Genomic DNA, 22,495 nt, shown 5'->3' with positions numbered 1-22,495 from the left:
TTAGTTACACAGCTGCAGACAGAGCGCTTGCTCACAGAATCACTAATTACCATCTGTAATACGGATTCCATATATACTGTGTCCATATGGTATATATCTCGACGCCATGTTTAATGGCTTATAACTCTGGTTGCTTGAATTTCCAATCCCATTATGCAATGCTAATAGCCAGTGCCCTTTCTTTCACGGTGGGCTGCGCAGTGTTTAGTGCTATTACACAGCATTCGAAACAAGCGCTGTAAACGTCGGCGTGTACATCCTCCGCCGCCCATTTGCTGACACACTAGAGCGGCCGAGGGGGCTTAGTGGATTCGAATTTGAGAGGACGGCGGTCGAAATACCAATCTGGCCATCCACTTTCAGGTGTTCTGTGATTTTCGTGGGGCCCTTAAAGTGAGGGTTGGAATGTTTTTTTTTTTTTTTTTGAAAATTTTACTCCATGACGTCATCATGAATAGAACGTTAAACCTTGACTTTATTTTATTTATTTATTTATTTTGAGGATGGCGAATTTGCGATCTTGAATCATCCTTCAGTCCTTTTCCTTCACACAGTAATTCATCAATACGTGCTCTATCAAGGTGTTAAATAATAAATGCGTCCGAAGAATTTGGGTATACAGAGTGTTCCAGGAGGAATGTCCATATGCAGGGATATCTCAGGATCATTCGAAGAAAAAAAATCTAGTAAACACTGGCTGAAGAATGCGTTCCTTAGGAGTTAGGCCTATGACTACTTGTTCATCTTCGCTGTTGTGGAACATATCTCTTCTACGAAACTAAGTCATACGTTTTAAGGCATGCATTTTAGAGCTCGTATTTACTGGTCGATATTTTATTCTTTTCGTCCATACCACCTTCTTCCAAAATAGAGAAAGCAAAGAGCTTGACATTTATTTTAAGAGTATAGAAGATGAAAAAATAACTCTGAAGGTATGCATTTTTCATCCCATGTTTACTCGATTTTTTTGCTTCGAGTGATCGTTCGCCTGAATACTGACCACTTCTCATGAATCGGCCAGTACATGCATATCGAAAACATAAGTCCTGTATTCGTTTTCCCCTCTATTTTGGTGTTGTATCCACAATTTCAGGATACGCTGTTGCTTGGTGTGTGCCCTGCTCTCGGTAAGCGTGCGGACAGCACCAGGAGCTCCACCTCTCCGCTCTCTTAACACTACCACACCGCAGCAGCACGCCCGTGCCGCGGTCCCTGAGGCCAGGCCGTCTCCGCGCTTAGGCTTCAGTGAGGTTATACTGGAAGATTGCTTGAAAGACTCAGAAGCAAAAAAGAAATTGGCGACTATAACAACGCATATTCCAAATGTTTTTCTTTTAGTGGTTAATGAAGCAGCTGTAATGGCTAAAGACGCGCACGCAGCGACGCGTGCCACACGCGTGCGTAGCCGCCGCCCCCGCGGGACGCTGGCCGGCCTGTTGTGTGGAGACAGGCGGACGGCCGCAGGCAGAACGCCCCCACAGCCGTGTCGCCGGCTGAGCTGCTTAACCAGCGGGGCTCGGGCGAGCTGTCAGTCAGTCCTTCAGAATGGCGAGTCTCGACAAGTTTGTAATTACACTACTGGCCATTAAAACTGCTACCCCGAGAACAAGTGCAGATGATAAACGGGTATTCATTGGACAAATACATTATACTAGAAATAACATGTGATTACATTTTCACGCAATTTGGGTGCGTAGATCCTGAGAAATCAGTACCCAGAACAACCACCTCTGGTCGTAATAACGGCCTTGATACGCCTGGGTATTGACTCAAACAGAGCTTAGATAGTGTGTAAAGGTACAGCTGCCCATGCAGCTTCAGCACGATACCAAAGTTCATCAAGAGTAGTGACTGGCATATTGTGATGAGCCAGTACCTCGGCCACCATTGACCAGACGTTTTCAATTGGTGAGAGATCTGGAGAATGTGCTGGCCAGGGCAGCAGTCGAACATTTTCTGTATCCAGAAAGGCCCATACAGGACCTGCAACATTCTGTCGTGCATTATCCTGTTGAAATGTAGGGTTTCGCAGGGATCGAATGAAGGGTAGAGCCACAGGTCGTAACACATCTGAAATGCAACGTCTACTGTTCAAAGTGCCGTCAATGCGAACAAGAGGTGACTGAGACGTGTAACCAATTGCACCCCATACCATCACGCTGGGTGATACGCCAGTATGGCGATGACGAATACACGCTTCCAATGTGCGTTCACCGCGATGTCACCAAACACGGATGCGACTTTTTTTTTTTTTTTTGTCATCAGTCTACTGACTGGTTTGATGCGGCCCGCCACGAATTCCTTTCCTGTGATAACCTCTTCATCTCAGAGTAGCACTTGCAGCCTACGTCCTCAACTATTTGCTTGACGTATTCCAATCTCTGTCTTCCTCTACGGTTTTTGCCCTCTACAGCTCCCTCTAGTACCATGGAAGTCATTCCCTCATGTCTTAACAGATGTCCTATCATCCTGTCCCTTCTCCTTATCAGTGTTTTCCACATATTCCTTTCCTCTCCGATTCTGCGTAGAACCTCCTCATTCCTTACCTGATCAGTCCACCTAATTTTCAACATTCGTCTATAGCACCACATCTCAAATGCTTCGATTCTCTTCTGTTCCGGTTTTCCCACAGTCCATGTTTCACTACCATGCAATGCTGTACTCCAGACGTACATCCTCAGAAATTTCTTCCTCAAATTAAGGCCGGTATATGATATTAGTAGAATTCTCTTGGCCAGAAATGCCTTTTTTGCCATAGCGAGTCTGCTTTTGATGTCCTCCTTGCTCCGTCCGTCATTGGTTATTTTACTGCCTAGGTAGCAGAATTCCTTAACTTCATTGACTTCGTGACCATCAATCCTGATGTTAAGTTTCTCGCTGTTCTCATTTCTACTACTTCTCATTACCTTCGTCTATCTCCGATTTACTCTCAAACCATACTGTGTACTCATTAGACTGTTCATTCCGTTCAGCAGATCATTTAATTCTTCTTCACTTTCACTCAGGATAGCAATGTCATCAGTGAATCGTATCATTGATATCCTTTCACCTTGTATTTTAATTCCACTCCTGAACCTTTCTTTTATTTCCATCATTGCATCCTCGATGTACAGATTGAAGAGTAGGGGCGAAAGGCTACAGCCTTGTCTTACACTCTTCTTAATACGAGCACTTCGGTCTTGATCGTCCACTCTTATTATTCCCTCTTGGTTGTTGTACATATTGTATATGACCCGTCTCTCCGTATAGCTTACCCCTACTTTTTTCAGAATCTCGAACAGCTTGCACCATTTTATATTGTCGAACGCTTTTTCCAGGTCGACAAATCCTATGAAAGTGTCTTCATTTTTCTTTAGCCTTGCTTCCATTATTAGCCGTAACGTCAGAATTGCCTCTCTCGTCCCTTTACTTTTTCTAAAGCCAAACTGATCGTCACTTAGCGCATTTTCAGTTTTCTTTTCCATTCTTCTGTATATTATTCTTGTAAGCAGCTTCGATGCATGAGCTGTTAAGCTGATTGTGCAATAATTCTCGCACTTATCAGCTCTTGCCGTCTTCGGAATTGAGTGGATCATGATTTTGCGAAAGTCAGATGGTATATCGCCAGACTCATATATTCTACACACCAACGTGAATAGTCGTTTTGTTGCCACTTCCCCCAATGATTTTAGAAATTCTGATGGAATGTTATCTATCCCTTCTGCCTTATTTGACCGTAAGTCCTTCAAAGCTCTTTTACAATCCGATTCTAATACTGGATCCCCTATCTCTTCTAAATCGACTGTTTCTTCTTCTATCACATCAGACAAATCTTCACTCTCATAGAGGCTTTCAATGTATTCTTTCCACCTATCTGCTCTCTCCTCTGCATTTAACAGTGGAAATCCCGTTGCACTCTTAATGTTACCACCGTTGCTTTTAATGTCACAAAAGGTTGTGTAAGTAGGCTGTTTAGGTTTTCTTATTGGTAACGCCACGTAGCGCTCTGTATGAAAATCACTGGCTGTGCTGTGTGCAGTCTGTGGCTGGTTGGCATTGTTGTAATACTCGCCATTGTAGCGTTGTGCAGTTGTAGGTGAGCCGCCAGCAGTGGTGGATGTGGGGAGAGAAATGGCGGAGTTTTGAAATTTGTAAGACTGGATGTCATGAACTGCTATATATATTATGACTGTTAAGGTAAATACAATGTTTGTTCTCTGTCAAAATCTTTCATTTGCTAACTATGCCTATCCGTAGTTAGTGCCTTCAGTAGTTAGAATCTCTTATTTAGCTGGCAGTAGTGGCGCTCGCTGTATTGCAGTAGTTCGAGTAGCCTAGATTTTTGTGAGGTAAGTGATTTGTGAAACGCATAGGTTAATGTTAGTCAGGGTCATTATATTGTAGGGATTTTTGAAAGTCAGATTGCGTTGCGCTAAAAATATTGTGTGTCAGTTTATGCACAGTCATGTATAATTTTTCATAAAGGTTGTTTTGACTTTCCTGTATGCTGAGTCTGTCCTTCCGACAGTCATATCTTTTTCGATGTCTTCACATTTTTCCTGCAGCCATTTCGTCTTAGCTTTCCTGCACTTCCTATTTATTTCATTCCTCAGCGACTTGTATTTCTGTATTCCTGATTTTCCCGGAAAATGTATGTACTTCCTCCTTTCATCAATCAACTGAAGTATTTCTTCTGTTACCCATGGTTTCTTCACAGCTACCTTCTTTGTACCTATGTTTTCCTTCCCAACATCTGTGATGGCCCTTGTTAGAGATGTCCATTCCTCTTCAACTGTACTGCCTACTGCGCTATTCCTTATTGCTGTATCTATAGCGTTAGAGAACTACAAACGTATCTCGTCATTGCTTAGTACTTCCGTATCCCACTTCTTTGCGTATTGATTCTTCCTGACTAATGTCTTGACCTTCAGCCTACTCTTCATCACTACTATATTGCGGTCTGAGTCTATATCTGCTCCTGGGTACGCCTTACAATCCAGTATCTGATTTCGGAATCTCTGTCTGACCATGATGTAATCTAATTGAAATCCCCTAGACCAGGGGAAACGGCATAATGCGACCATTATGATGCTGTAAACAGAGCCTGGATTCATTCGAAAAAGTGACGTTTTGCCATTCGTGCACCCAGGTTCGTCGTTGAGTACACCATCGCAGGCGCTCCTGTCTGTGATGCAGCGTCAAGGGTAACCGCAGCCATGGTCTTCGAGCTGATAGTCCATGCTGCTGCAAACGTCGTGGAACTGTTATAGATGGTTGTTGTCTTGCAAACGTCCCCATCTGTTGACTCAGGGATCGAGGCGTGGCTGCACGATCCGTTACAGCCATGCGGATAAGATGCCTGTCATCTCAACTGCTAGTGATACGAGGCCGTTCGGATCCAGCACGGCGTTCCGTATTACCCTCCTGAAACAACCGATTCAATATTCTGCTAACAGTCATTGGATGTCGACCAACGCGAACAGCAATGTCACGATACGATAAACCTCAATCGCGATAGGCTACAGTCCGACCTTTATCAAAGTCGGAAACGTAATGGTACGCATTTCTCCTCCTTACACGAGGCATCACAACAACGTTTCACCAGGCAACGCCGGTCAACTGCTGTTTGTGTATGAGAAATCGGTTGGAAACTTTCCTCAAGTCAGCACGTTGTAGGTGTCGCCACCGGCGCCAACCTTGTGTGAATGCTATGAAAAGCTTATCATTTGCATATCACAGCATCTTCTTCCTGTCGGTTAAATTTCGCGTCTGTAGCACGTCATCTTCGTGGTGGAGCAATTTTAATGGCCAGTAACGTAATTGCGGCAAAAGTGACTGACACAGTGGTAGCGAGTTGGCGTAGAGTTAGTGTTATTGTAAACGGTATTTGCGATTAAAGGGAGAAGTTAGTCACGCTGTGTTCGCTTATTTCTGCTCCTCACGCACCCAGTGCCCACATTGTCCAGAGAGTAGCACATGGGGTCCCCAGTCGAGGATAGCCCATTATAGAAGTCTTTTCTCGGGCCCTTAGCTGATGATAACCTTTGTAGATGTCAATGTGGGGATGAATTCTGCAAATAATACAGCGAGCGCGGATACTATAAAATAAGAAGCAGTAAGCATTCAACTGTCCCTATATATCAAAAGTAATGAAGAGTTTATTGTACGGCTGCGTTTCTGGTACAATGTAATACTAAAATCCAGTATATGCTCATATGCGTAATTGGATGATTCTTACTACCGGACTTCATTTGTATTCTTAAAAGAAACATTTGACATGCTTTTCACTTCCTCGAATCAAGTTTGTGGAAATGTTTTCCCAGAAAAGAAACATCTAAGAAAAACCATAGCATGTCAGTTCCACCACACGGTTCAGTCCTCTGTATTTAGTAGCAATTCTTCAACAAACCAGCCACACAAATTGAATTTGGAAACTAATAACCGGTCCGTTTGATAGGGTCCTCACTTACCGAGAATTGTCGTTGCTGTTGCGTGTCTCCTCGTGTATTTTAGTGATGGACGTCACCGACCTCACCTGAAAATTAATAGAGGAAGCTAAGTTACTTAGCAGTACGTGTCAGGTAATAACATGTTGGTGAGAGAAAGCGTTTTCTTAACACAAGCTTTAAAATTTACTATCGAAGAATAGCTCAATTTTTAGCAATCATATACGGCTTCTTGTTCGTCTAATGATCCTTATCTAAGTACTCTAAAGTTGTGCGGGTCGCACCAATACAGAAGAACTGAAATAGAAGTAATTCGCTGAATTATTGACCCGTAACACTGACATCGATTTGCGATATGATTATAATACTACCTTGCTCGAACATTATGAAATAATTCGTAGAAAATGACGTATGGACAAGTAATAAGCACAAATTCAGAAAATTTTATTCTTACAAAACACAGTTGGTTCTTTATTTCCACAAAGTAATGAAATCTATCGATAGGAGCTCTTAAGTTAAATACCTGTTTCTAGGTTTCTAGAAGGCTTTTGACGTCGTTCTTCACAAGCGGTTTCTATTTAGATGACGTGTCCATGGAGTATCGCCTCAGCTGTCCGACAGAATTCGTGCTTTCTTTTTAGAAAGGTCATAGTCTGTACTAACAGTCGTGAAGTCCCTCTGTTAAACCAAATTTATGCCTGAGGTTACGCGGGTTATAGTTCTCTACCGTTCTTACGGTATATAGACGATTTTGAAGACGATCTAAGCCACTCTCTTGTTTTCAGAAGATGCTGTTGCTTATAGTCTGGTAAAGTCAACAGACGGTTAAAAATACTTTTAATACCGCTAATACAAGATATGTGTGTGGTGCGAGAAGTAGCAACAGACCCTAAAGAATAAAAAGTGTGGGGTTTGAAGTGATAAAAGCTTTTTTATGCTGTATGGATGATGACTTTGCCGACTGCAAGATATATGGCAAAGTACAATATTTTTTTTGTCTCAGTAATAGTTATTTCATGTAAAACTAAAGAGTTTAGAACTGCTTATCAAAGGAAGGCCACAATGACGAAAGCAACCTTTTTTTTTTCTTTATTGTGATTATAAAACCCGTATAACAGGTAGGCTGGCAGCAGCACAATACGCCGCTCTTCAACCAAAGATAGTACAATGATAAAAAAGAGAAGACACATGGGTTGGAACAAAACGGCGGGGAAAAAACAGGAGACACATAAACATAAAAAACATGAAGCCATTCACGCTCGATGACAATCCACACTACAAACTGTTGATACGAAGCACAAACACTGAAGATGTCGATGGCACTGGTGAACGATGGAGTGTGACGGTGAACACTGAACAGTAAACACGACGACACACACGAGACACTAATGGCGATGATCTCCAGCGCGCGAATGTCCACGTAGCATGTGCGAGTCCGGGGACCTGCCAAGTGGGGAAGAAGGGTGAGGGGGGAAGAGGGGAGAACAAAGATGCCAATGGCTGAGGAGATGGGAGGATGAGTAGTGGGACAGGGGAGGGGAAGCCCGGGGAAGGAGTGGGGAAAAATGGAGGAGGGAGGAAAGGGGGGAGAGAAGGGAGGGAGGGTGCCCAAAGGAGCAAACACAGGAAGAGTGAGGGAGGATCAGAGTTGGTAGGAGGGGTAGATGGAGGAGAGGAGAGCATCATCAGGAAGAGGCAGCTGGCAGAAGCCACCTTGGTAGAGGGTAAGGAGGGTGGAGAGATGGAGACCGGGTGGGATGTGGGAATACAGGCGCGGCAGCGAGCGGGGGTGGGAGAGGATGGGGGAGACAAGCGGGTGAGGAAGATCGAGTTTTCAGGAGGTGTACAGGATCCGTATCCATTCCAGGAAAAGGAGGAGGTGGGGGGAATGGAATGAGGTCGTACAGGATCCGCGTGGGGAGGGGAGACCTATGCGATAGGCGAGGCGGAGAGCATGGTGTTCAAGGATCTGAAGGGATTGGTAAAAGGTAGGGGGGGGGGGCGGAGACCCAGGCAGGATGGACGTAACAGAGGATAGGGCGGATGAGGGATTTATAGGTGTGAAGTATGGTGGAGGGGTCCAGACCCCATGTACGGCTGGAAAGCAGCTTGAGGAGACGGAGTCGGGAGCATGCCTTGGCTTGGATTGTCCAGAGATGGGGGGTCCAGGAGAGGCGACGGTCGAGTGTGACGCCAAGGTACTTAAGGGTGGGAGTGAGGGCGATAGGACGGCCATAGATGGTGAGATAGAAATCAAGGAGGCGGAAGGAAGGGGTGGTATTGCCTACAATGATCGCCTGGGTTTTGGAGGGATTGACCTTGAGCAACCACTGGTTGCACCAAGCGGTGAACCGGTCAAGATGGGATTGGAGAAGGTGTTGGGAACGCTGCAGGGTGGGGGCGAGGGCAAGGAAGGCGGTGTTATCGGCAAACTGGAGAAGGTGGACGGGGGGTGATGGCGGCGGCATGTCCACCGTATACAAAAGGTACAGAAGGGGGTAGAGGACGGAGCCTTCGGGCACACCGGCGGAGGGAAAAAAGGTGTAGGAATCCGTGTTATGGATGGTGACGTAGGAAGGACGGTGGGAGAGAAAGGAGGCGATCAGACGGACATAGTTAATGGGGAGGGTGAAGGTTTGAAGCTTGAAGAGGAGACCGGAATGCCACACGCGCTCATAGGCACGTTCGAGGTCCAGGGAGAGGATGATTGTGGAGCGCCGGGAATTTAGCTGTTCGGAAAGGAGATGAGTGAGGTGGAGGAGAAGGTCATCGGAAGAGCAGGATGGTCGAAAGCCACACTGGGTAACAGGAAGAAGGCGAAAGCAACAAAAGCGTTCGAGATAAATGGCATTTATCCAATCGAGTGCCACGTATTTACAGCAGAAAATTTCCTACCTTCTAATCTTACAGACCAGAGTGATAGTTTTAATGATGTTTTTGCGTATCCATCCTTGTGGTTGGAGGCTTGAGGGACTTAATTGCTAGTTGACGGTTGGAGACACAACATAATTGTTAAAGGTAGTCTGCAAAAAGCAATTTATAGATGTTTTATCTAGTACCTTCCGCCGCGGAAGTCGAACACGCGGCAAAACAAATGGACGTGGTCAGCCCATAGAGGGCTCCGCCTCCGCGGGGGCTATTCCGCGCAGCGGCTCTCGTGCAGGGAGGGCGCCACTGCTACGCCACGTACAGACAGCAGCCAATAGCCACTCCCTCCGGTTTCGTAAATAGGGACCCGCTCTGCCCTAGTCCAGTCCCTCCACCCCTTCTCCCCACTCCTCCCCCAGGCCTCCCCTCCCCATTCCCTTTACTTCTCCTCCCATCTCCTCAGCCATTGTCATCTTTGTCCTCCCCTCTCCCCCCCCCTCCACCCGCCCCCTCCTCACCATTCTTCCCCTCTTGGCAGGTCCCCGGACTCGCACACGCTACGTGGACTTTTGCGCGCTGGAGATCATCGCCAACAGTGTCTCGTGTGTGTGACGTCGTTTTGTGTTTTTAGTGTCCGCCGTCACGCTTCTACGTTCACTTGTGCTGTCGGATTCATCAGTGTTATGTGCGCCGTGTCAACGTGTTTTCAGTGTCGTTATCGTCGAGTGTGAACGGCTCCGTGTTTTTTGTGTATCTGTGACCACTATTTTTTGCCCATCACTATGTTCATTTTCATTCTCCATTATTGTACTGTTATTGTCAACACTATGGCTGAAGAGTGGCGTAGCATGCCGCTGTCAGCCTACCTGATTGTTCAGGTGTTAAAATAACAACAAAGAAAAAAAAACGTAGTCCAGCCAGTCTGGTAGTCGCTCTGGATTTCGTTTCTATCTCGGCGGTACTGCGTTCTGGTCGTTGCTCGTTGTTGACATTTGTCTGGCTCTGGTTCCGAGTGGATTTACATTTGGTGTTTGGTGTTGTGGTTTCCACAAGCCTCCGTTGTTTATCTCTTCCTGGTTGTGTCGCTCATAGTCGGTCGTGGTCGGCTGTGGTCAGTTGTTGTCAGTTATCGTTGGTCTGTCGTCCGACTCGCCTGTGTTTACCCGGTGGTGCGTGCTCCACCGCCGACGGCTTCCCCGCCTGGTGACTCCGATCCGCAGCCCAAGGCGTTCCCGCTGTTGGTTGTGGTTACTACATTTTCCACTGATGTGTATACGATTAGCGTTATCTCCCTCGGGGACAGTTAAGGCATTAAGATGGTGTACTGAAGCACCGAAACTTGTAACTATATAATAAATAACACTGTCTGGACAGCTGTAGGTGTTCCTTTTTATTATACACTCCTGGAAATGGAAAAAAGAACACATTGACACCGGTGTGTCAGACCCACCATACTTGCTCCGGACACTGCGAGAGGGCTGTACAAGCAATGATCACACGCACGGCACAGCGGACACACCAGGATCCGCGGTGTTGGCCGTCGAATGGCGCTAGCTGCGCAGCATTTGTGCACCGCCGCCGTCAGTGTCAGCCAGTTTGCCGTGGCATACGGAGCTCCATCGCAGTCTTTAACACTGGTAGCATGCCGCGACAGCGTGGACGTGAACCGTATGTGCAGTTGACGGACTTTGAGCGAGGGCGTATAGTGGGCATGCGGGAGGCCGGGTGGACGTACCGCCGAATTGCTCAACACGTGGGGCGTGAGGTCTCCACAGTACATCGATGTTGTCGCCAGTGGTCGGCGGAAGGTGCACGTGCCCGTCGACCTGGGACCAGACCGCAGCGACGCACGGATGCACGCCAAGACCGTAGGATCCTACGCAGTGCCGTAGGGGACCGCACCGCCACTTCCCAGCAAATTAGGGACACTGTTGCTCCTGGGGTATTGGCGAGGACCATTCGCAACCGTCTCCATGAAGCTGGGCTACGGTCCCGCACACCGTTAGGCCGTCTTCCGCTCACGCCCCAACATCGTGCAGCCCAGTGGTGTCGCGACAGGCGTGAATGGAGGGAAGAATGGAGACGTGTCGTCTTCAGCGATGAGAGTCGCTTCTGCCTTGGTGCCAATGATGGTCGTATGCGTGTTTGGCGCCGTGCAGGTGAGCGCCACAATCAGGACTGCATACGACCGAGGCACACAGGGCCAACACCCGGCATCATGGTGTGGGGAGCGATCTCCTACACTGGCCGTACACCACTGGTGATCGTCGAGGGGACACTGAATAGTGCACGGTACATCCAAACCGTCATCGAACCCATCGTTCTACCATTCCTAGACCGGCAAGGGAACTTGCTGTTCCAACAGGACAATGCACGTCCGCATGTATCCCGTGCCACCCAACGTGCTCTAGAAGGTGTAAGTCAACTACCCTGGCCAGCAAGATCTCCGGATCTGTCCCCCATTGAGCATGTTTGGGACTGGATGAAGCGTCGTCTCACGCGGTCTGCACGTCCAGCACGAACGATGGTCCAACTGAGGCGCCGGGTGGAAATGGCATGGCAAGCCGTTCCACAGGACTACATCCAGCATCTCTACGATCGTCTCCATGGGAGAATAGCAGCCTGCATTGCTGCGAAAGGTGGATATACACTGTACTAGTGCCGACATTGTGCATGCTCTGTTGCCTGTGTCTATGTGCCTGTGATTCTGTCAGTGTGATCATGTGATGTATCTGACCCCAGGAATGTGTCAATAAAGTTTGCCCTTCCTGGGACAATGAATTCACGGTGTTCGTATTTCAATTTCCAGGAGTGTATATGTTTCAACGATGCATCCACAGCTGAAACTGGATCTCTCCAGAGCCAAAACTCACAATCGTCTACAAATGAACCACAACCAAGACCAAGTACCTACGTTTCCCGAAAAGGAACAATTCCTTTGCAAGAGGAAAACGTTGTTAGAAAAGAGAGAAGAAAGGGAAGAAATCGGAAAGAGTATATGGGGCTCCATTCGAGGAGCAACTGGAACCCCAGTTAAAAGAACAACAAATAAATAAGCCAAAGAGGAAATAGTTTCTAGCCAAGCAAACGAAAAGAAAAGAAAGCAAAATTTAAATACGTCGACAGAAGAAAGGCAGCCTTTTCGCTGTCCAGACTGCTCTGCAAAGTACCACAATCGATCAACAGAAGACTTCATTCAATGTCTAAAGAGCGAGGAGTGGTGTCATGAATCCTACTCTTGTTATGAAGGTTCTGGACACTTAGTTTGCGTTTTTTTTAAACAGAATTGCCTCCGACTGGAATACTTTCGCTTGTTTCTGTTCACAAACCCTAGAATTATTAATTAAATCATTAAATTAAATGTATTGTATCGTGACACACAAGGTACATAGTGTGTACACTCCTGGAAATGGAAAAAAGAACACATTGACACCGGTGTGTCAGACCCACCATACTTGCTCCGGACACTGCGAGAGGGCTATACAAGCAATGATCACACGCACGGCACAGCGGACACACCAGGAACCGCGGTGTTGGCCGTCGAATGGCGCTAGCTGCGCAGCATTTGTGCACCGCCGCCGTCAGTGTCAGCCAGTTTGCCGTGGCATACGGAGCTCCATCGCAGTCTTTAACACTGGTAGCATGCCGCGACAGCGTGGACGTGAACCGTATGTGCAGTTGACGGACTTTGAGCGAGGGCGTATAGTGGGCATGCGGGAGGCCGGGTGGACGTACCGCCGAATTGCTCAACACGTGGGGCGTGAGGTCTCCACAGTACATCGATGTTGTCGCCAGTGGTCGGCGGAAGGTGCACGTGCCCGTCGACCTGGGACCGGACCGCAGCGACGCACGGATGCACGCCAAGACCGTAGGATCCTACGCAGTGCCGTAGGGGACCGCACCGCCACTTCCCAGCAAATTAGGGACACTGTTGCTCCTGGGGTATCGGCGAGGACCATTCGCAACCGTCTCCATGAAGCTGGGCTACGGTCCCGCACACCGTTAGGCCGTCTTCCGCTCACGCCCCAACATCGTGCAGCCCGCCTCCAGTGGTGTCGCGACAGGCGTGAATGGAGGGACGAATGGAGACGTGTCGTCTTCAGCGATGAGAGTCGCTTCTGCCTTGGTGCCAATGATGGTCGTATGCGTGTTTGGCGCCGTGCAGGTGAGCGCCACAATCAGTACTGCATACGACCGAGGCACACAGGGCCAACACCCGGCATCATGGTGTGGGGAGCGATCTCCTACACTGGCCGTACACCACTGGTGATCGTCGAGGGGACACTGAATAGTGCACGGTACATCCAAACCGTCATCGAACCCATCGTTCTACCATTCCTAGACCGGCAAGGGAACTTGCTGTTCCAACAGGACAATGCACGTCCGCATGTATCCCGTGCCACCCAACGTGCTCTAGAAGGTGTAAGTCAACTACCCTGGCCAGCAAGATCTCCGGATCTGTCCCCCATTGAGCATGTTTGGGACTGGATGAAGCGTCGTCTCACGCGGTCTGCACGTCCAGCACGAACGCTGGTCCAACTGAGGCGCCAGGTGAAAATGGCATGGCAAGCCGTTCCACAGGACTACATCCAGCATCTCTACGATCGTCCCCATGGGAGAATAGCAGCCTGCATTGCTGCGAAAGGTGGATATACACTGTACTAGTGCCGACATTGTGCATGCTCTGTTGCCTGTGTCTATGTGCCTGTGGCTCTGTCAGTGTGATCATGTGATGTATCTGACCCCAGGAATGTGTCAATAAAGTTTCCCTTTCCTGGGACAATGATTTCGCGGTGTTCTTATTTCAATTTCCAGGAGTGTATTTATGCTATAAATCAAACAAAGAAGGAGAATTGAATGGCACGTACGTTTTTCCATTTTTTAGAGATCTGTACCTCAGTAAGGTAACTGTTTTGTCCTTCTGTCTGTCTGTCCGACTGTTAAAAACCTTTTATCTCAGAAACGGGTCTACGCATCAAGCTGAAATTAATGCCACATACTGAGATCTAGGATCCCTTGGCAGTGGTAAAAGTAGATGCTTCTACGTCAATGCAGTCAAAAGATACGGTCACTTAAGTCACATATTTTGATATTCGCAAACTCACTCTTCAAAACTTGTAGGGTACTTCCTGTTGACAGGGAACCATGACATTTGGCAAGAATCAAGGTTTTGCGGTTAAACTAAAATAAAACTCCAAAAATGTTAATTTGTAATTATCAGAGGGAAAAAAGATTCTCATTTGCTATCAGACTGTATGTCTGTCCGTCCTTCTCTTAACACCGCTTTTTCTTAGGAACGTATAGAGATTCGTGCCTTATAGTAAGCTCTACGCTCCCTTTGCGATGTAAAACATTGAGGCTCCTACGTCATTGCAATAAAGAGATTAGGACATTTACATCACATATTTTGATACCCTACCAGTATAGATATCAATAACAGGCAAAACTCGTTAAAATTCTCGATTTCCTGGCTGGATGAACTATTTATATACATAATTAAGCTTATATGGAACCCTCGGTGAATGAACCCTTTTTGTACTTATCTGGAATTTTTTAATTCTTTGCAAAAGTACCCGCACTGCAAACGTAGTCTGATCCCACGGTCGGATAATACTGTGCGTTTGCGTCACTTTTTTTGTTTTGTTTCTAATTTTGCGCTAGCAAGGAACCCGGTGAGTGCGATGTCGCAAAAGGCCAATGCTGTTTACGGCATTCGACGCCCCACGTATTGTCTACGACGCAACCACGATACTGCCTGCTAATGGCAACAGGGGGCCGAGACTGGGGTATCCCATGGTGAGCACAGCATGAGGCTGCGGAGCGTAGTTGAACTGCTTAGTCGCTGAGTAACGCACAACAGTGCTACGGTGCTAGTGGTGCTGATACAAAGCAGAGCAATGGCGACGATAAAGAAAAGCAGATACTGCATTACTTCTACAAGAAGTTGTTGAAGTTCACCCAAGGAACCTAAGGAATTTCGTAGAATGAGAAAGAAGTGGCATATGAAATATATTCTACAAGACGAGTCAGTGGAATGTGCGATGTCGTATACGCTCGAATGTGCAGACAATGTACATGAATAGTACAATGATGATCATACGTACTTAGCAAGTGAAAATGATAATGAAACATGTATCGAGCCATGTAGTTCATCATCCTTGTCGGACAGGGAGCCGCAAATCGCGTCTCCGGCGAAACGTAGTAACGTACAGTCGTTGTTCAAGGAGAGGGTGCTATATATAATTGCGTTTATTGAAGATTATCCGCAGCATAGTAAGAAAACAACGATGGCCAGTTTGCGAATAAATCCGCAGCAGTATAACCGTGTAGTGCATAAGGAAAACTACAGATATCCGAGGGAGGACAAGGCGCACTTGCTACGAAAACTGGTTTTTGCGAGTTTCAAGGACACTCGATACAATTTACAGGATGTGCTTGCCAGTGACCATCTACGGTACGTAGATCAAATGGCGCGCAACATAGGTTACAGTGATTTCAAGGGAAGCGACAGACGGTTGTTTGATTTATCACTTTTCAGCTCTGGTTTGAGAATATCAGAGATCAGACAAATAATAATAGCTAGTGATAGTAGTATGTGATTCGACTATTAATTTTTAACGGTGCGTAATACAAACTTTGGGAGCTTGGCAATGGCTTTTTGCGTAAGGTCTGTTCATTTTAAGTTTGACCGTGAGTGAATTTTCTGAAAATATTTCTTTATCGGACATCGTACATTGAATAATTTCAAAATTTTGGCTCGTTCTGGACTATTCATAAGGTTTGTAACACGGAGCCTTTATCGATGCCAAGACGCCGTTTAATTATAACAGTAGCTTGCAACATAAAAGAAACACAAGATTAAATAATATCGCTGTATTGTGTGTGAATTCCTAAGGGACCATACTATTGAGGTCATCGGTCCCCAGACTTACACACTACTTAAACTAAATTATGCTAAGAACAACACACACACCCATGCCCGAGAGAGGACTCGAACCTCCGGCGGGAGAGGCCGCGCAATTCGTGACATGGCGCCTCTAACACCACGGCCACTCCGCGCGGCTCTCCTAGCTTAACTCGAGCACAGTCCATTACTTTTGTTAAATCCAGTAACCGAAAGAATTTGCACCAGAAATAGTTAGGGGACCGAGAAATGACAGATATGATGTACAGTTAGAATCCAAGTATTGCTTTTATAACGTGCACTAATCAGGCTGAATTCACTCAGTACACACAGCAGCGCAGACAACTTAACGTCTCCAGTCCTCCAACACAAGAGGACAACTCTGTCGAGAAACACACACATAGGCAATTCCGCTGTCTCCAACCTCTGCTTCGGTAACAATCATCCTGGTAACCTTAAAGCAAACTGAGCCCAGTCTCCGGCCAACACCCTCTTACTTCTTGTTGTCGCCCTCCACCACGGCAGCCACGCCGAGCAGCTAAATGAAACGGCCGCTCCCACTGCTGAGCTCTTGCCCTGCTTGATACTCACTCGCCGTCCAAAAACCCGACTCCGCGTACTGCTGGCTGTTCGTGAGCAATGTTGAGGACTCATTGAGTAATTTTTAAGAACAAAATTTCCGATAGAACATACCGATTTAAGAAATACATCGTCACTGTAAATGCACAATGTTTACCTCTTCCGTTAGGGCTTCTGGTGTGAAATTCGAAACTGCGATGCTATCTTGTGCCAAGTTCCAGCGTTACGATCCTTGAAGTTTCAAAAACAGCGATGTAGGAGGTCAAAGTGCTAGTAGCACTGCTGCAGTAGGCGTCCTGGCCACGAATGAAACAGTATGCATCCGACGTTTGTCGGAAAACGGCGGTGGAGCAGTGAGGCAGAATAAAGTTTTTTTAATCCTCTATTGTTTAGGGGCGAGACTTCGTCGAATTCGATCAGAACACCGATAGGCAGGTTCCTGGTTGCACCTCCGCGGAAACACCCCAAATCACAAAGCGAGGGCTGTGTACACGTTTTTGGTCAGCAAGCGGATCACAGTCCTGGATCACCCACAATATTCGCCGGATTTGACCCCAGCCGACTTCTGGCTGTTCCCAGAATGAAGTTGGAAATGATAGGACATTACTGTGACGACTTAAGAACATCCAGGAAAACTGTAATGCAGTACTAAATGCAACTCCAAAAAAGAACCACAGTGACTGTTTAGAAACACTTTTCAAATTATTTCAGCTGTGTATTGGTTCAGCGGGAGACTATTTTGAAAAAAATAGAGTGATTTGTTTGAACATAATCCATGACTTTCGTTTTACATAGCCACTGTCCTAACGGAGCTGGGAGACACTGTGCACATTTTAAAATAATAACTTGTCTGAATAAAAATATCACATTGCTTGTAACAATTTATTGAATCTTTACAGCGCAATTGTGAAAGCAACCAACTTGACCCGTATTATTATTTACGGTGGAGGGCTTCATATGAGACAGGCGCAATACCCTCAGACTACAGCAAAGACTGTAACAAGTCCATTTTCAAAGACGGTAGGTGCTGACATCTGTGAATACTACCAAACAATCAACTTAATGAGTCATAGGTACAAAATACTGGCACAAATTATTTGTATAAGAATGGAAAAATTGATAGGGACAGATCTTGGAGAATATCGATTTCTGTTCAGGAGAACAACAGAAACCCGGGAAGCGATGGTGACTACAACTTATCTTAGAACTGGAGAAAGATTTTGACAATATGATATGTACCACTCTCTGAAATTTTGAAGGTAGCAGTGATGAAACAGAAGAAGTGATAAGTTATTTATAACTGTTACATTAAGAAGCCTTTAGTTGTAGAAGTAGAAGGGTATGGTAGGTAGGCTATAATTGAGAAGATAATCAGACAGGGTTGCAGCTTATACCCGACGTTATTCAATCTGTACGTTGATCAAGCTTTTAAGAAATCCTAGGAGACATCTGGAAAGGAAATGAAAGTTTGGGAAAAGAAATAAGAGCGTCATAGTTTACCGTGGACGTTGTAATTTTATCAGAGATGGTTTAGGCCTCGGAAGAGCTATAGAAAGTCAGCCGTGGCGCCATTGAGTTAATAGACAATTCTGTCTGGCGCCACTGGTTCAAGGGCAGTGTCGACTATCCCCCTTGCGGCCCCATTGCCAATACCTATGAGAGAGTTGGTATCTGTGGGTTGTGCCCTTAGAAGGTGTTTTTTTTTTTCCTTTATTGTATTTCAATTCCCCATCGGGGCGGGCTGGCAGCAGCATAGGCGCTGCTCTTCAGCCGAAAGACATAGAACAAAACAATAGAAGACATTTAAAAACAGCAAAGGAGAGAATAAGGTGAACATAGATATAGAAAAGGGGGAACATCATGGAAGGCAATAGACAAAAACGGGGTGACTGTAAAATGGAGATAAAAAACTGTTTAAAAGTAGCACACACAAAAAGCCACACACTGCGACGGTTAAAAGAGCACAAGGCACAGTATGACTGGAACATAAAGGTAGCGACGGATGGCATAGCACATAACGTAACACCGACGGCGAACCTCAAGGCAGGACACAATTAAAATCACACCTCTTGACGCACACGAGAAACAGCACTAAACACAACACTGATGTGGCACACTGATGAAGAGCAATACAGAGGATCTGCCAGGCGCTAGGAGATGAAGGAGACATGAAGAAGGGAGGGAGGGGAAGAGATGGGGGAGGTGAGCGGGGGGCGCGTGGAAGAGGGCCAGGTAGGGAGGGATGTGGGAAGGAGAGAGGCAAGTATGGGGTGCAGGGTCTCAGGGGAGGGGGGGACGGAGGAAAATCCGCTCTGGGAGAAGGAGGAAAGAGGAAAAGGGGGCCCTGGGGAGAGGGGGGGGACAAGGCCAGGTTATAGGTGGAAGGAAGGGTAGATGTCACGGCGAAGTTCGTCATCCGGGAGGGGGAGGCGTTGGAAATCGCCCTGATGTAGGAGATGGAGGGTGTGGAGGTGGAGAGAGGGAGGGATACAGCGATAAAGGTGCGGCAACGGGCGGGGGGTGGAGAGGAAGCAGGAAACCAGAGGGTGGGGGGGATCAAGCCTGCGAACAATGTAAAGGATGCGGAGATGTTGGAGGAACAGGAGGAGGTGGGGGAAGGGGATCAGTTCATATAGGAGCCGTGTGGGGGAAGGAAGGCGGATACGGAAGGCAAGGTGGAGCGCATGGCGTTCAAGGATTTGGAGGGCCTTGTAAAAGCGGTTGGGGGCGGAGATCCAGGCAACGCTGGCGTAACAGAGGATAGGACGGATGAGGGATTTGTAGGTGTGAAGGATGCTAGAAGGATGCAACCCCATGTCCGGCCAGACAGGAGTTTCAGAAGGCGGAGGCGGGAATGGGCTTTCTGCTGGATGGTCAGGAGATGAGGGGTCCAGGTGATGTGTCGGTCAAGGGTGAGGCCAAGGTATTTCAGGGTGGGGGTGAGTTGTATAGGATGACCATAAAGGGTGAGGTAGAAATCATGGAGGCGAAAGGAGCGAGTGGTGCGGCCTATGATGATTGCCTGGGTTTTGGAGGGGTTGAGACGGAGGAACCACTGGTTACACCAAGTGGTGAACTGGTTAAGGTGGGTTTGGAGGGTACGTTGAGACCGTTGAAGGGTAGGATAGAGAGCCAGGAAGGCGGTGTCATCAGCATACTGGAGAAGGTGGACTGGTGGGGGTGGCTTGGGCATATCAGCTGTATACAAGAGATAAAGGAGAGGGGAGAGGACAGAACCTTGGGGGACGCCAGCCGTGGGATAAAAGATACGGGAGTTGGTGTTGTGGAGGGTGACCTTGGAAAGTGTTTGCTTGCCGATATATATACGGGTTCTATGGCCCGAGAAGTGGAGGCACGAAGTTTTGAGATTGGCGGTAGCGTCGTGACAAGAGGTGGTCACGAGGTCCGAGCGTCGGTTGGTTGGCAACTTTCTCGTCGGACGACCGCTCGTGGCCTGGCTGCCCTCTTCTACCTGGCTTTCATCGGCACCACTCAGCAACCGCCGTGACGCACCGTGGACCCCCGGAGCTGCTTTCTGATAAAGGCGAGTAACATTCTGTTATCCTCGTGGTGATTTGTGTCATCGTCTACCTGCCCTCCTTATTATTATTTTCTGGTTTGTACCCGACCCACAGAGTTTTCCTCAGCCGGCCCTTTGGTTGTAAATATAGGCCGTAGTATTGTACCAAGACACTAGTTGTCGTTCGAAAATTTGTCAGGCCATTATATTCATTAGTGTTCTAATGAATCAGCTGCTGGTCCTAAATACAGCCGGAACCATTGTACTAACGCACAGGTTGTCGTTAAACAAAACAGGGTCCTTTTGGTTAAGTATAGATGTTAACCAGTTCAATTCTTTGACCGTAATTGCATTTCTCAGTCATTAGTTATAATCTGAACGACCTGTTGTACTGACAGTGCTCTAACAGTAGTGGACACCAAAAGATTCTGAGGACGATCCCAGCAGAGGGGTCGAAACGTTGAACATTTTAGAAGGAACATGACGCGGCCTAATAACCCAGAAGATTTTAACTTCAGTGACAACGGCCACGAAAGCCTGCAGACTTACATAAGAGGTTGGTTGCTTCTAAGTAAGCCTTATCATTGTCATATTGTTTCCTATTCTGTCTAACCTTTAAGCACAGGTGTGGATATTAACACGAACCTTTCGACATGCAGCTTTCAAATACAAAGTTACGTCAACTGTTTTGAGTAACTGAATCACTCTTGTCATCAATGCTGCTTATATATTTTTCATGTGTTGCAGAAGGGCATTTAATAAGACTGTGTCTAGCGCGGTAGTAAACACCACTGCCCCCCCCCCCCCCAACGGGTGGGCTGCAGGTCTGGCCGTGTTGTAATTATTGTCATATTGTTGGCTGTTTTGATTTATTTTGCAAAAGCTTATTCATCGTGAGGTGTAAGGTCAAAAAAATTTGCGGATTCGTTCATTTTGTTATATATATATATATATATATATATATATATATATATATATATATATATATATATATATATATATAGTGATATGTTGTTAAATAAACAGGTTGTGTGAAAAGAAGTTTGTATTGGTGGGTACTCCCCTCCACGTTTCCCTCAATGCCAGTAAGTACCACGTCTCAGAACGGAATGGATCGTTTCTTGAAACCAGACTTTGAGATGAAAAGTAACAAAAGTAATGGAATGTGCTTGAGTTAAACTAGAAGACCTGCGCGGAGTGGCCGCGGACTTTCAGGCGTCATGTCACGGATTGCCCGGCCCCTCCCGTCGGAAGTTCGAGTCCTCCCTCGGGCATGGGTGTGTGTGTGTTGTTCTTAGCATAAGTTAGTTTAAGTTAGTTTAAGTAGTTTGTGAGTCTAGGGACCGATGACCTGAGCAGTTTGGTCCCTTAGGAATTCACACACATTACAACACTTTTTGTGAACTAGGAGATGCTGAGGAAATTTGTTACGAAATTAGATGCTGAAAGTAATAATTGTGTTTTGCTCCACTGGCAAAAAAATTATTGGAAGATATAAAATTCAGATTGACAACAACAACGAACGAATTTCCGTGGAAAAAGAGTTTGTTACGCTGTAATGCAAATTTTAGTGTTAGAAGGTCTTTTGTGAAGATATTTGTCTGGAGTACATTCTTATAAGGAATTGAAACGTTGACAAAACGCAGTACAGACAAGAACAGAACCGAAGTTTTTGAAATGAGGTGCTATGCGTCAAGGCTGAAAATCTGATGGCTACATCGAATAAAAAATAAGGAGATAGTGAGCCGAATTGGGGAGAAAAGAAGTTCAGGGTACAGCCTGACTAGAAGAACAGATCGGTTGATACGACACGTCCTGAGGCATCAACGAATTTTCAATTCCATAATGGAAGGAGGTGTGGGATTAAAACTGTAAAGCGAGACCAACGCTTCAAAAAATGGTTCATATGGCTCTGAGCACTATGGGACTTAACATCTGTGGTCATCAGTCCCCTAGAACTTAGAACTACTTAAACCTAACTAACCTAAGGACATCACACACATCCATGCCCACGGCAGGATTCGAACCTGCGACCGTAGCGGTCGCGCGGTTTCGGACTGAGCGCCTAGAACCGCTAGACCACCGCGGCCGGCACCAACGCTTTAACTGGGTAAGTGAGGCGTGCACAGGACAGAGGAGCACTGACAGCCACTTGAAAGCAGTCTGCGGAGTGATTATCACAACATCAATATCAGGAAG

This window comes from Schistocerca nitens, chromosome 1, assembly GCF_023898315.1.
Source record: "Schistocerca nitens isolate TAMUIC-IGC-003100 chromosome 1, iqSchNite1.1, whole genome shotgun sequence".
Classification (NCBI taxonomy): Eukaryota; Metazoa; Arthropoda; class Insecta; order Orthoptera; family Acrididae; genus Schistocerca; species Schistocerca nitens.
The sequence above is the reverse complement of the archived record's forward strand: the minus strand, read 5'-3'. Positions refer to the sequence as shown.